The sequence below is a fragment of the Nycticebus coucang genome, chromosome 16 (genome assembly GCF_027406575.1).
Source record: "Nycticebus coucang isolate mNycCou1 chromosome 16, mNycCou1.pri, whole genome shotgun sequence".
Taxonomy (NCBI): Eukaryota; Metazoa; Chordata; class Mammalia; order Primates; family Lorisidae; genus Nycticebus; species Nycticebus coucang.
In genome coordinates, this window is record NC_069795.1 from 1,170,484 (window position 1) to 1,181,447 (window position 10,964).

Sequence of the window (10,964 nt, forward strand, 5' to 3'; positions counted from 1 at the left end):
GGGGGATGTCTTATTTGGGTTGAGTCCTGCTGGAGTTCTGAAACTGTCTGCTATCTGAATTTCAGAATCTCTTGGCATGTCTGGAAAGTTCTCCTTCATAATGTCATGGAGAAGAGACTCTGTGCCTTGTGAAGCCACTTCGTCATTTTCGGGGGTCCCTATAAGACGAATAGTGGTTTTCTTCAAATTATCCGAGAGCTCTCTGAGAGAGTGGTCTGTTTTTGCTCTCCATTTCTCTTCTTCTCTGAGGGTTTGGGAGCATTCGAAAGCTTTGTCTTCAGTGTCAGAAATCCTTTCTTCTGCTTGCTCTAATCTGTTACTGAGGGATTCTACTGTGTTTCTCAGATCTTTGAGGGATGCAACTTCTTGTCTCAATATGTTGAAATCTTTAGTCATTTGGTCTTTGAATCCGTTGAATTCTTGAGATAACTTTTGAAATTCTAATTCAATCTTATTTGCTATCCAGATCCTGTATTCAATTTCTGACATCTCAGCTATTTATTTGTGCATGGGGTTTTGTGCTGTTTCTGCCCCATTGATCCTTGGGGGAGTTGATCTACTCTGATTATTCATATTGTCAGAGTTTTTCTGTTGATTTCACCTCATGATTGTTTTTCACCGTTGCCTCTGGCTGTCCTCAGAGTTGGGGAGGTGTCTCTCCAAGATTAGACCTCAGCGGGATCACTCTATTGTTGCTGGATCTTTGTAGGGAGTGACCCTGTGTAGTTCCTCTGGGGCTGCTCTAGCTAGGGAGTTCTGGTTGTGGAAGCAGCTCCGGTTTGTGACACACCTGGATCCAGCAATAGGGCTGGGGGTGGTGCGCACGGTTCTGGGAGTGCCAGGCACCCAGTGACTTTGGCACAGAGAGCCCAACGCTCCAGCAGTCTCTGGCCAGGAGAAGAGCTCTGCGCAGAGGCAGGGAGGGCTCCAAAGGGCACACAGCTGCCAGAGTCCCTGTCCAGATGAACGGGCTAGTGTGGAAGCTGGGAGGACCCAGGAGAGAGGATGCAGGGTTGCATGGCTCCTGCAGTTCCTGGTCAGGGAATGCGGAGACCCAGTGGGTGTGGGTCACGGGTCGGGGGTTGCTGCACAGCTCTTATGGAGGTCAGGGCAGTGCCAAGCCCAGGAGTTTGAGGTTGCTATGAGCTGTGACGTCATGGCACTCTACCCAGGGCAACAGCCCAAGGCTCCAGTGTGCTAAAACCGTCTCACTCTGCCCCTAAGGATTAAGGCTGTAAGGTAGCTCAGCCCCCCCCTTTAGGCTGCTCGGTCAGTAGGTTACTTTGACCCGCCCAATCCCTGCTCTGAGACCCTGAGGGTGGAGCTTGCCGGGGCAGTTCTTTCACAATGGCTTCCTGGGCCCAGCTCAGTGGTTCAGTCTGGGGCCCCAGACAATGCCCAAAGTTCTCCACACTTCTGCTTAAGCTCTCCCCAAGGCAGTTCAACTGAGTGCCAAGTCCAAGAACACCAAAACAGTTCACAGATAAGGCCTTTCTGGTTTGTAGTCTCACTGCTGCTTGTACTTACAGTTGCCGGCGTGATTAGGTCGATTGAACACACACAACCACTTGCCAGTTTTCCACTGTTTTTGTCCTCCTCTTGGGGTCCAGAAGTCCCTTGCTGGCTCCCTGTATCCTCAAAGGGATGATTATAGGCAGATCCCACCGGCCAGAGATGCCTGGAGTCTTGTCTCTCCAGACTCGCTGTTCCCAGTTGCAGGGAAGCTGTTACTCGGCCGCCATCTTTAATCTCGCCTCACAGTTTTCTTTTCTTTCAGTTTAATACGAAGGTACAAATGACTGGGTCAAGTAGTAGTTTTTTTTTTTTTTAATCTTTTTTTTTTTTTTATTGTTGGGGATTCATTGAGGGTACAATAAGCCAGGCAAGTTGTAGTTTTTAATGTCTTAATATGACTGATTTTGATCCTCGTTTAGACCAGCTGTCCTTGTAATCCTTGCCCATTTTCCAATGTGCGTGCTTACGTCTTCCTGGTGGGCAGACTGCAGCACTGTCCGGACGTGTAAATTTACAAATAGACGCAACTGCCGTCCCGACACCAAGGACACCAGCGCTGACCTGGCACCTGTCTTGTACAAAGCTGTTTGACTTGCATTTCTTTCTTTTCTTTTTTTGCAGTTTTTGGCTGGGGCTGGGTTTGAACCTGCCACATCTGATATATGGGGCCGGGCCAGCTCCCTACTCCTTGAGCCACAGGTGCCGCCCTTGACTTGCATTTCTTTATGGGCTTTTTGACTTACAGTGTTTTTAAGTGAAATGTAGATGTGTCTAGCAGACTTTTCCTCTGTGACATCTGCTATTGTCATCCCCAAATTTACATGATTATCGACTCCCCATTAAAGTTCAGTCAATCTGGAATTTGCTTGCTTGTGCCCGTGGCTGTGAGGTTGGAGGTGGCTCTCTCGGGGTCCCAGCCGCTGGCTGTCGGCCGGGAGCCCTGGCACTGCACCTGCCCTGGGCTTCCTGGCCTCAGACCTAGTCTTCTCTTGTTCAAACAGAAACGGTGTTATCACACATTTGCTCTTAGAGATGAGCCCTGGATCTTTCCAAGTTGGACGAAACCCACTTATTGTGTTCTTATCAATGTGGAGCTGACTCTATAAATCATTCTGGAGACAAACCCGTGCCAAGGAGAGCTTCCCTCACACATCCTCAGTGAGATTTTATTTAAACGTCCAGACCAGGCATGGTGCTGCCCATGGTCCTAGTTACTCAGGAGGCTGAAGTGGGAGAATCACTCAAGGTCTGCAGTTCGAGGCTTCAGTGAGCTGTGATTGCACCACTGCACTCCAGTCATGGGGACAGAGAAGAGACCTCTAAAGGTAAAAACAAAATCCACCTGAAAGTTTCATTGCTTCCGTGTATCTGTCCTGTACTGTTTTGATTTATTATTATGTTTTCCTCACCTTTTGTCCTTTCATGTTGCTCCTGTTTATAGTTTGTGTTTGGCTTATCTGTTTAACCTGCCTCCTTCCTGGATACCCCCACACTGGGTCCACATTTCTCAGGTGTCCCATTGATACTGGAATTTCGTCTTCAGTAGGTTCTTGGTCTTGGTGATTCGAAGAATAAATCCGTGGACCACAGATCAGTGGTAAGAAGGATTTATTTACAGAAAATAATATAATAATTAAATACCTTAACAATTTTGATGTAAGGAAGGTAGTCTTGTATGTGAAAGAATTATTAATTCATTAAATGTGTATTAATTTGTTTACTTTGTAACGTCACATACGTCTCCACAGTATAATGCTGTCAATATATTTACCATTGATATTGTCTTATCATGTCCACAAATAACGTATAGTTGCACAGGTATGTGCTAAATTAGAAATTAAACATCGTTCATGTATGTTTGCTGGCTTCAAAAAATTGTCCCTCGTACCTGTTTGGAGGAAATAAAAGGCTTTTGTTAAAGTAAAGGTAAAAAAAAAAAAAGAGTACACCAAAGCTCCCGGTAGGGAGAGAAAAGCTCTCTCTCTCTGTCTGTCCCACTGACTCCGGGCTCTTTGTCTAGGGGTATATATAGTCATTTACCATTTACCAGGGCTCAGTAGTTATATTTAGTGTGTCTGGGGCTCTAACAGGACTGGGTTGCAAATGAATGGCTACAATCCCTTTCATTCCCAGGCCTAGGAAATTTGCATGAAATTGACCGGACCTAGGAAATGGGGAGGGAAACCTAAGGTGCTGGTGTTTCCCCAACAGTTGTCTGGCCCCTCCACCTAGTGGAGCCTCCTGTGGGGGGTGGGGATGGGTGGGGCCGGGGCAGGGGATGGCACTCACCTACCTTCCAGCCTGCTGGTTCCTCTTCTTGCTGCCACTGCACCAACACCGCCAAGGCATAGGCAGCTGGTCCGACCCCAGCCCCTCAGCTCCACCAAGCTGGCTGGGGTGTCACCTGTCCTGTATCACCATTGGCTCTCATGGCTCTGTGGATCCATAGCCCTTGCAGGACAGAAGCCTGGTGTGGGCAAAAGAACCTTCAGCCTGCCCCCCTGTCTATGCCCTGCCACATCCAGGGCACCTTCTCCCCTGAGTCTGATTCTGCTGGCCCTTGGTGGGAGGGGCAAGCCCCTCAGATCACCTGGGAGCTCACAGGTGGTGCCCCTGGAGAGCAGAGCCCAGGTTCTGTCCTCTGTTCTCTTCCCTTAGCCTGTGGTTATCTTGGGCTGCAGCGGGTGGGGGTGGATCCAGATGGTATTGGGGAAGCCTCATGGCCCCTGCCTCAAGGGGTGTGTCTAGGAGGCTATGGAGGGTCCCCTGGGTCTATGCTGCCAGGTGGGGCCCTGATGATGGGAATGGTTCGAGTCGTCACTGTCCACGTGCGAGGGTTGAGCACCTGAAGCAAGACTGGAGATGAACTTGAAGTTTTGTTCAATTTCCTTTTTTTCTGTTGAGACAGAGTCTCACCATATTACTCTTGGTAGAGTGCCCTGGCGTCACAGCTCACAGCAACCTCCAACTCCTGGGTTTAAGCGATTCTCCTGCTTCAGCCTCCCAAGTAGCTGGGACTAGAGGCATCTGCCACAACGCCCGGCTATTTTTTCGTTGCAGTTGCCATTATTGTTTAGCAGACCTGGGGTGGGTTTGAACCTGCCTGCCTCAGTGTATGTGGCCAGCACCCCAACCACTGAGCTATGGGCGCTGAGCCAGTTTTGTTCAATTTTAAAAGATGCACGTGGAGGCTGGGCTCCGTGGCTCATGCTTGTGATCCTGGCACTCAGGGAGACTGAGGTGGGTGAATTGCCTGAGCTCAGGAGTTCAAGACCAGCCTGAAGGACCCTGTCTCTACTAAAAATAGAAAAACTAGCCAAGCATTGTGGTGGGTGCCTATAGTCCCAGCTACTCAGGAGGCTGAGGCAAGAAGATTGCTTGAACCCAAGAGTTTGAGGTTACTGTGAGCTATGACACCACAGAACTCTACCCAGGGTGACTGAATGAGACTTTGTTTAAAAAAAAAAAAAAAAGACACACATGTGCTGCTGGTGGCCACCATGGTCTGGGAGAAAAGAAGGGGGCCTCAGACAACTGGTGGTCAGGGTAGGACCACAGCCAGTGGAGCCCCAAGCAGGATTTGGGCTCAAGGAAGAAACTCCCTAGAGGAGGCTGGAGCTTGGGCTGTTAGGACTGGTGTCAGTGGAAGCCCTGCAGACTGCTTCCCTTTGCCTGGGGAAGACCCCAGGGGATTTGGCAGGCCAGTGTTGTGGTGCCATAATCAGTCCTTGCGCTCCAGAGTCCCAATACTCCCAGGTCCTGGTGACTCTGGATGGCTTATATCACTGCCTTGAGGGTTTGGGGACCACTATTATGGGAAGTGAAAGGGATGGAAGCTCCCCCCCACCTGCCTGGGCCAAAAGGAGTGGTCAAAAGTCACAGAACCTGCACTGAGTTCCAGTCCTCTGTGCTGCACAGATTGTCACCACTTGGTGGCAAATAGACATAAGAGATCTAAGAGAGTGAGGGACACCCAGGGCCATCATCCAGGCTCTGCTCCTACCAAGGCCAGTCTGATCCGCCTGACCCCCTCAAGGTGGTGGCACTGGGTCCCTGCTCCCTGGCCTCTCCCTAACACTGCTGCCCAGCAGGGGGGCCCCCAGCAGGCTCCCCTTGGAATCTGCAACCTCAGCAGGGCCAGTGAGCTTGGCCCTGTGCCCTCCCTCAGGAAAGGGGGAGCCACATGAACCAGCCCACGCCTATGTCCAGCCACCGAGTGATGGCTTCCTGCCAGTGAGCAGACTCCAGACCATCCCCACCTGGACATGGCCCTGCCCCCAGCCTGTGGCCTGTCCATCTGGAGGTGCCCTGAGATAGCCTCTTCAGAGCCCCAGGGGCACAAACCCCTCTCCCCCAGGCAGACAGCAGTGACCTTCTCTTCTCTCGTCACCAGCCATGCAAGTGCAGGGCAGGTGTTGAGCATGGGAGAGGACAAGTCCAAATGAACCAGAACCACCTCCCACTCCATCACAAGGTACTGGCCATATACAAAGAAGAAACACTCCCTGCCCCTGGCTGCAGCCCGTTCCCTCAGGCTGCTGGGTGGGCCCTGAGGCTCTGACGTTCAGCACCCACACTGAAGAGCCTCCATCTTCCTGGGGCACTCAGAGGTCCTTCCCATTCTCTCAGGGCAAATGTTGAAGGACTCTGCTCAGGGCTTCTCGGTGGCCAGAGCCAAGGCCCAGGCCCAGTGGCCAGCTATGGAGTATCTGTGTCCCAGCTGAAGCCCAGCCAGGCGCTGCCCACCCAGTCAGGGCAGAGGCCTCAGAGGCCACAAGCCCTCCAAGTGCGCTCTCTGAAGGATAATTTCCCACTGTCAGAGATAAGCAGACGGCCTTGGCATCATCATTTTTGTGGCACAGATGCGATCACAACACCTGGCCCCCGTCTCCCCAGGCAGTGCTTACCACGCCTGCTGAGAGCAGCTGTGCCCTTGGTCACCTGTAGACGTTGTAACCCAGGACAGCGGGGCAACAAGAGGTGAGGCTCTCCCTGATCCACAGGACCCTGGCTGAGCCCCTCCACCTGGGGCTGGTCACTGTACAAATCCCTGGACCTGGTTCCTTTGCTCTGGCCATGTGCACTCAGGGCCATAGCCAAGTTGGACGTGCTGGGCAGACTGTCCCAGGAAGCCTCAACAGCCCCGTCTCCATGACAGAGACCACAATAAAGCACATAGGGCATGGGGCCTGAGGCCAGGTGGAGACAGGGAGGCAGAGACCAGTGCCCAGTCAGAGTGGATGAGAGGCTGTGACAGGGGAGGGGGCGTGTGGTGAGAGCTGGTTATGAAGGCTGTGGCCCACGGCCTCCGGGGCACGGTCCCTGCTAAGAAGCTCCCTGTACATCTCCCACTGCCATCCTGCCCCCAGTTGCCCCAAGATGACTTGTCCATCTTCCCACCCAAGGCTGGGGATGGTGGGCATTATCGAGAGGCAGACTGGCCACAGGGCCTTGAGGGCAGATGTTCTGGTCTGCCATCCTGTCTGCAGCCCTGGCCTAGGGCCTCCATGTTTTGAAAAAAACTGTTAGTTTTAATTAGTGGAAATGTCATCAATTTTAATTAATTTTAACTAGCTAATTTTAAGGTTTTAATTAGTTAAAAACCTGGGCCTTCACTTAATATTTCAGACTTCAGTCTTCTTTTTAAAAGTTGGAAGCACCAACTACACAAGGCCTCTGGGGGCTTTCTGGAAGAGGCTTCAGGACAGAGCTGCAGACCCCCTGGGGACTCCACTGTCCTGGCAGGACCTCCAGTCCTAGGTCCTAGCCCAATCTTCCCACCTGGGGCTGTGTCTGCGCGACCTGGAGAAACCAATGTACTTGATTTATGACTCACTGGCCATCACAATCTGTGAGGGCCTCTGTCCAGGTGATCACCCAAGGGCCAGAGCTGCCCTCTCTGCTTGGGGACAGGCATTGCTGGACCTGAAGGGGAGGGTGACACTGCAGGTGGCTCCTCTTTCCTACTCTGTGCACCCAACTCCCAGCTTCAGTTATGGCTTCTACCCATGACCAGCGACCTGGGGAGAGCCACAGGGCCCCTTCCCCTGCCTGGTGGTTGGTGGGCCTGTCTGCCTGCAGCTGGTGAGCGTCACAGCTCCTGTGTCCCAGGCGAGCAGAGCTGAGCCAAGGACCCAATGCCGGGAGCCGCCTGCCCCCTGGTGGCCACATCCCTACCACCATGGGTCCATTTCAATGTCATGCTCAGATAAAACAGCAGGGCAGCCAATTCCAGAGCCACAGCATTAGGGTGATGCCACTTACACATTTACAACTGATCAGACATGGTGTTTGGGGGGATGCAAGGCCAGGGTGTGGCCCAAGGCCAAGGCCATGCGGGGCTTCCTGGGGGGAGGTGAGGCGGAGGGTCAGGCCCGGCTTCCTCTAGGAGTGGAAACATGGCCAACTGCTGGGACTGCTGGTTAAAAGTAAAGTAAAATAGGAAGAAGCCAACGCTAAGAAAACTTCACATCTACCAGTTTGTTAGCAATGATAGCAGTAAAAATAATCGCAGGGCCCATATCCTTCAGTGGCTGGTTAAGAGGAGCATCCACGCATGGGATATTATCCAGTCAGGAAAGTGAAGTCCTGACACAGGCTGCTGCATGGGTGGACAACCAGGACAATGAGCTGAGTGGAACCAGACAGTCTTGCAGGGACAAATCCCATGCGACTCAATGTACACCAGGGCCCTGGACTAGTCAGATTTGTAGCAGCAGAGAGTGCGACGGTGGCTGCCAGTGCTAGGGGACAGCGTGTGTCCTGAGGACAGACTTCCAGTGTTAAGATGAAAGTTTTGGGGATGGATGTGATGATAGCTATATGATAATGTGACTGTGTTTAATGCTGCTGAACTGCACACTTGAAAATGGTTACAATGATCAGTTTCATGGTGTGTGTCACCACGACAAAAAATATATCACAATAGCAGCGAGGCTCGTGGCTAGCAACCTGGTAAAGATCCAGGCCTGGTGTTGGGAGACCGTGTTTCTGGATAGTCATTTGATACCAGGTCAGGGCCTGGTGAGCAGCCATCTGCCCTGACTGCTCCTGGCTTTATCTGGGAGCCCCTCGTGGGTTGGTGGGAGGACTCAGCATCAGATGTATCCATCAGGTCCTTGGGAGAGCACAGTGACCCTCTTGTCCCCTTAGACTGGAGGGAAGAACAGTGGTAGCCATAACATGAAAGACCATTGGCACAGCGAGTGGTGTGGGGGCCACCTAACCACTTCAGGGGAGGCCCCACTGCCCTCCTACCACCAACCCCTGTAGGCCCCGTGACACTGTCTGGCCCTGTAGGGCTGCTTCTCACCGGGCCCACCAAGTCACATGCAGAATTTGTGGTGCCGTGAACATACATGGTCAGTGTCAATCCTCTCGGATTTAGTGTTTGAGGTCTCGTGTGCAGTCACCAGACACCAGCTGTGCGTTTTGTGGTGTGTCCCCCTGTGGGCAGGAGCACAGGAGCAGGCTGGACAGGTGGGCAGCACCATAGACAGCATGAGCCAGGACCACATGGCCTGTGTGTGACTGGGGTGTTTGGGGTGAGGACCCGCAGAGGGCACAGCTGGGACTGCCCAGATGAGGTGGGTGCTGCCTTTCGGTGACTGCCCAAATGGTGACTCACTTGTCCTTCCTTGCAGGATCCTCAGGATATGACCCGGTCTGGGCTGCCAACATCGCTGGGGGTGAACCTCCAGGTAGGTGCTGTCCTTCACAACAGGACACACAGCCTTGTTCCTAGCTGTCCCCTGCAGCTAATGGCACAGTCCCACTGCTCCCCAGGGCAGTCCTCCGCACCTAAAGCTGTTTCTCACAAGGGTTTGTGTATGACATGGTTCCTTGTCTACTGAAAAAACAGCACAGCCTGGAGTGACCCACAACCCACCTGGCCATTATGGCGCATCCGTGGGACCAACACCTGCTCAGCTGTTCCCTCCTGCACATCCCTCTCCTGGGCCCTAGGACCTGGTGAGGGGGGTAGCCCCTACTGTCCTGGGACTGTGGGGGGAGCCGACAAGGTGACACTCAGATGGTCAGCTGAGTACCAGAGTAGACCCTGGGAGCAGGAGGGGAGGAGAGGGGAGGGGTAGGGCAAGAGGAGGGGAAGGGCAGGTTGGGGGGGGGGGTGGTTAGGGCAGGTGCAGGTGGGTGGGGCAAGATCCAGATCAAGCTGTCTAGATCTCCCACCCAGGCCAGCCAGGGAGGCATGAGGATGTTAGGCAGCCCTGCACTGACAGTGGCTGCTGTGAAGTAGGTTAAGGAGCCTGGGCCTTGCTTGGGGACCATGTGGTCACCAAAAGGTTTGGGGACTGAAACAATGGATAAGGCAACGTGTGTAGCAGGACGCTATCCACTGCTATTCTCACTTTTTATTGTGGGTAGCTATTTTGTTAATTGTATAACATTCAGGTTTATAATACATTTAATTGTTTAATTTTTAGATAGTTATATGTTCACATGCAATTGTCAGATAACACAGAGAAGCTGAGTGCCCTTGCCCCAGTCGCCCTATGGAAACGTCTTGCCAGGTCACAGAGTGAGAGCGCACAAGGACATTACCAGCCTTATATGCTAAAAATAAAAATAAAAAAGCCCTGTTAAAGGGAAACTACCCCCAGATGCCCTGTGTGAACATGGGCAGCCTTCCCAAGCTGCTAGCGTCTGTGGGGTGCTCCATGGGAAAACCAGCCTGGCCCCCACCCTGCGAGGCAAGTAGCAGGGATGGTACAGAGGACACTCAGGGCCAGGGGATGACCCTTCCCCACACTGGGCCTGCTCATCCTCTGGACACTCTTAAGAGCTGGTTGGCCTCACTGTTGGGCACAGGCTGGGAGGTCATGCTGGTTCTTAACCAGGGCTCGGGAGGCAGCTTACCCAAGCAGACAACAGCAGCCCAGCCTTCTCACCCTGGCCCTCGGGAACATTTCCTGCGGATGCCGCTGGAGCCCTCATAGCCCGCCGTGCAGTGAATGGGTCGGTGGGTCAGGAACACAGGTGGACACCGTGTGTAGAAAAGCAAACTCGCTCTCAGGGAGGCCGGCACCTGGAACACCTGCTGTCTCTACACCCCCAGCCGGTAGCGCCTTGCCCTCGTTGGAGCCCACACCCAGGGGTCACCGCATAAAGAGGTAAAAGCGGGGCGTTGTGTGTCCAGAGCGGCTTGGGGGGGCGGGGGTAGGGGGGAAAGTTAGGGAGTCGAGATGGCTAGAGGGTGGGAGGTGGGAGGGGGAAAGAGGTGGGGGAGACGGTGGGGGGAGTGGGAGTTGGGGAGAGACCCAGGAGGGCGAGGCCGAGTGGCTGACCGGGTCCAGACACAGGGCGATGAACCGGCCGGGGAGAGGTTCAGAGCGCGCGGCTTGGTCAGTGTCCTGTGTGGGCGTGAGAGTGGAGACCGCGACAGGGGGGCTCTCCAGGTTGCGCGCTGGGTCCAGTCCCTCCTGGCAGCG

The 10,964-nt window shown here is 53.3% G+C and overlaps 1 long non-coding RNA gene across 1 annotated transcript; it reads right to left on the reverse strand.

The window, feature by feature from the left end:
- Nucleotides 1–9,935: 9,935 nt before the first annotated feature.
- LOC128568178 (uncharacterized) lies at nt 9,936–10,955 on the reverse strand. Its single transcript, XR_008375005.1, has 3 exons — nt 10,821–10,955; nt 10,393–10,677; nt 9,936–10,089 (listed from the first exon to the last, which is right to left on the reverse strand). It is a non-coding gene; the product is annotated as an uncharacterized LOC128568178 (long non-coding RNA).
- Nucleotides 10,956–10,964: the final 9 nt, after the last annotated feature.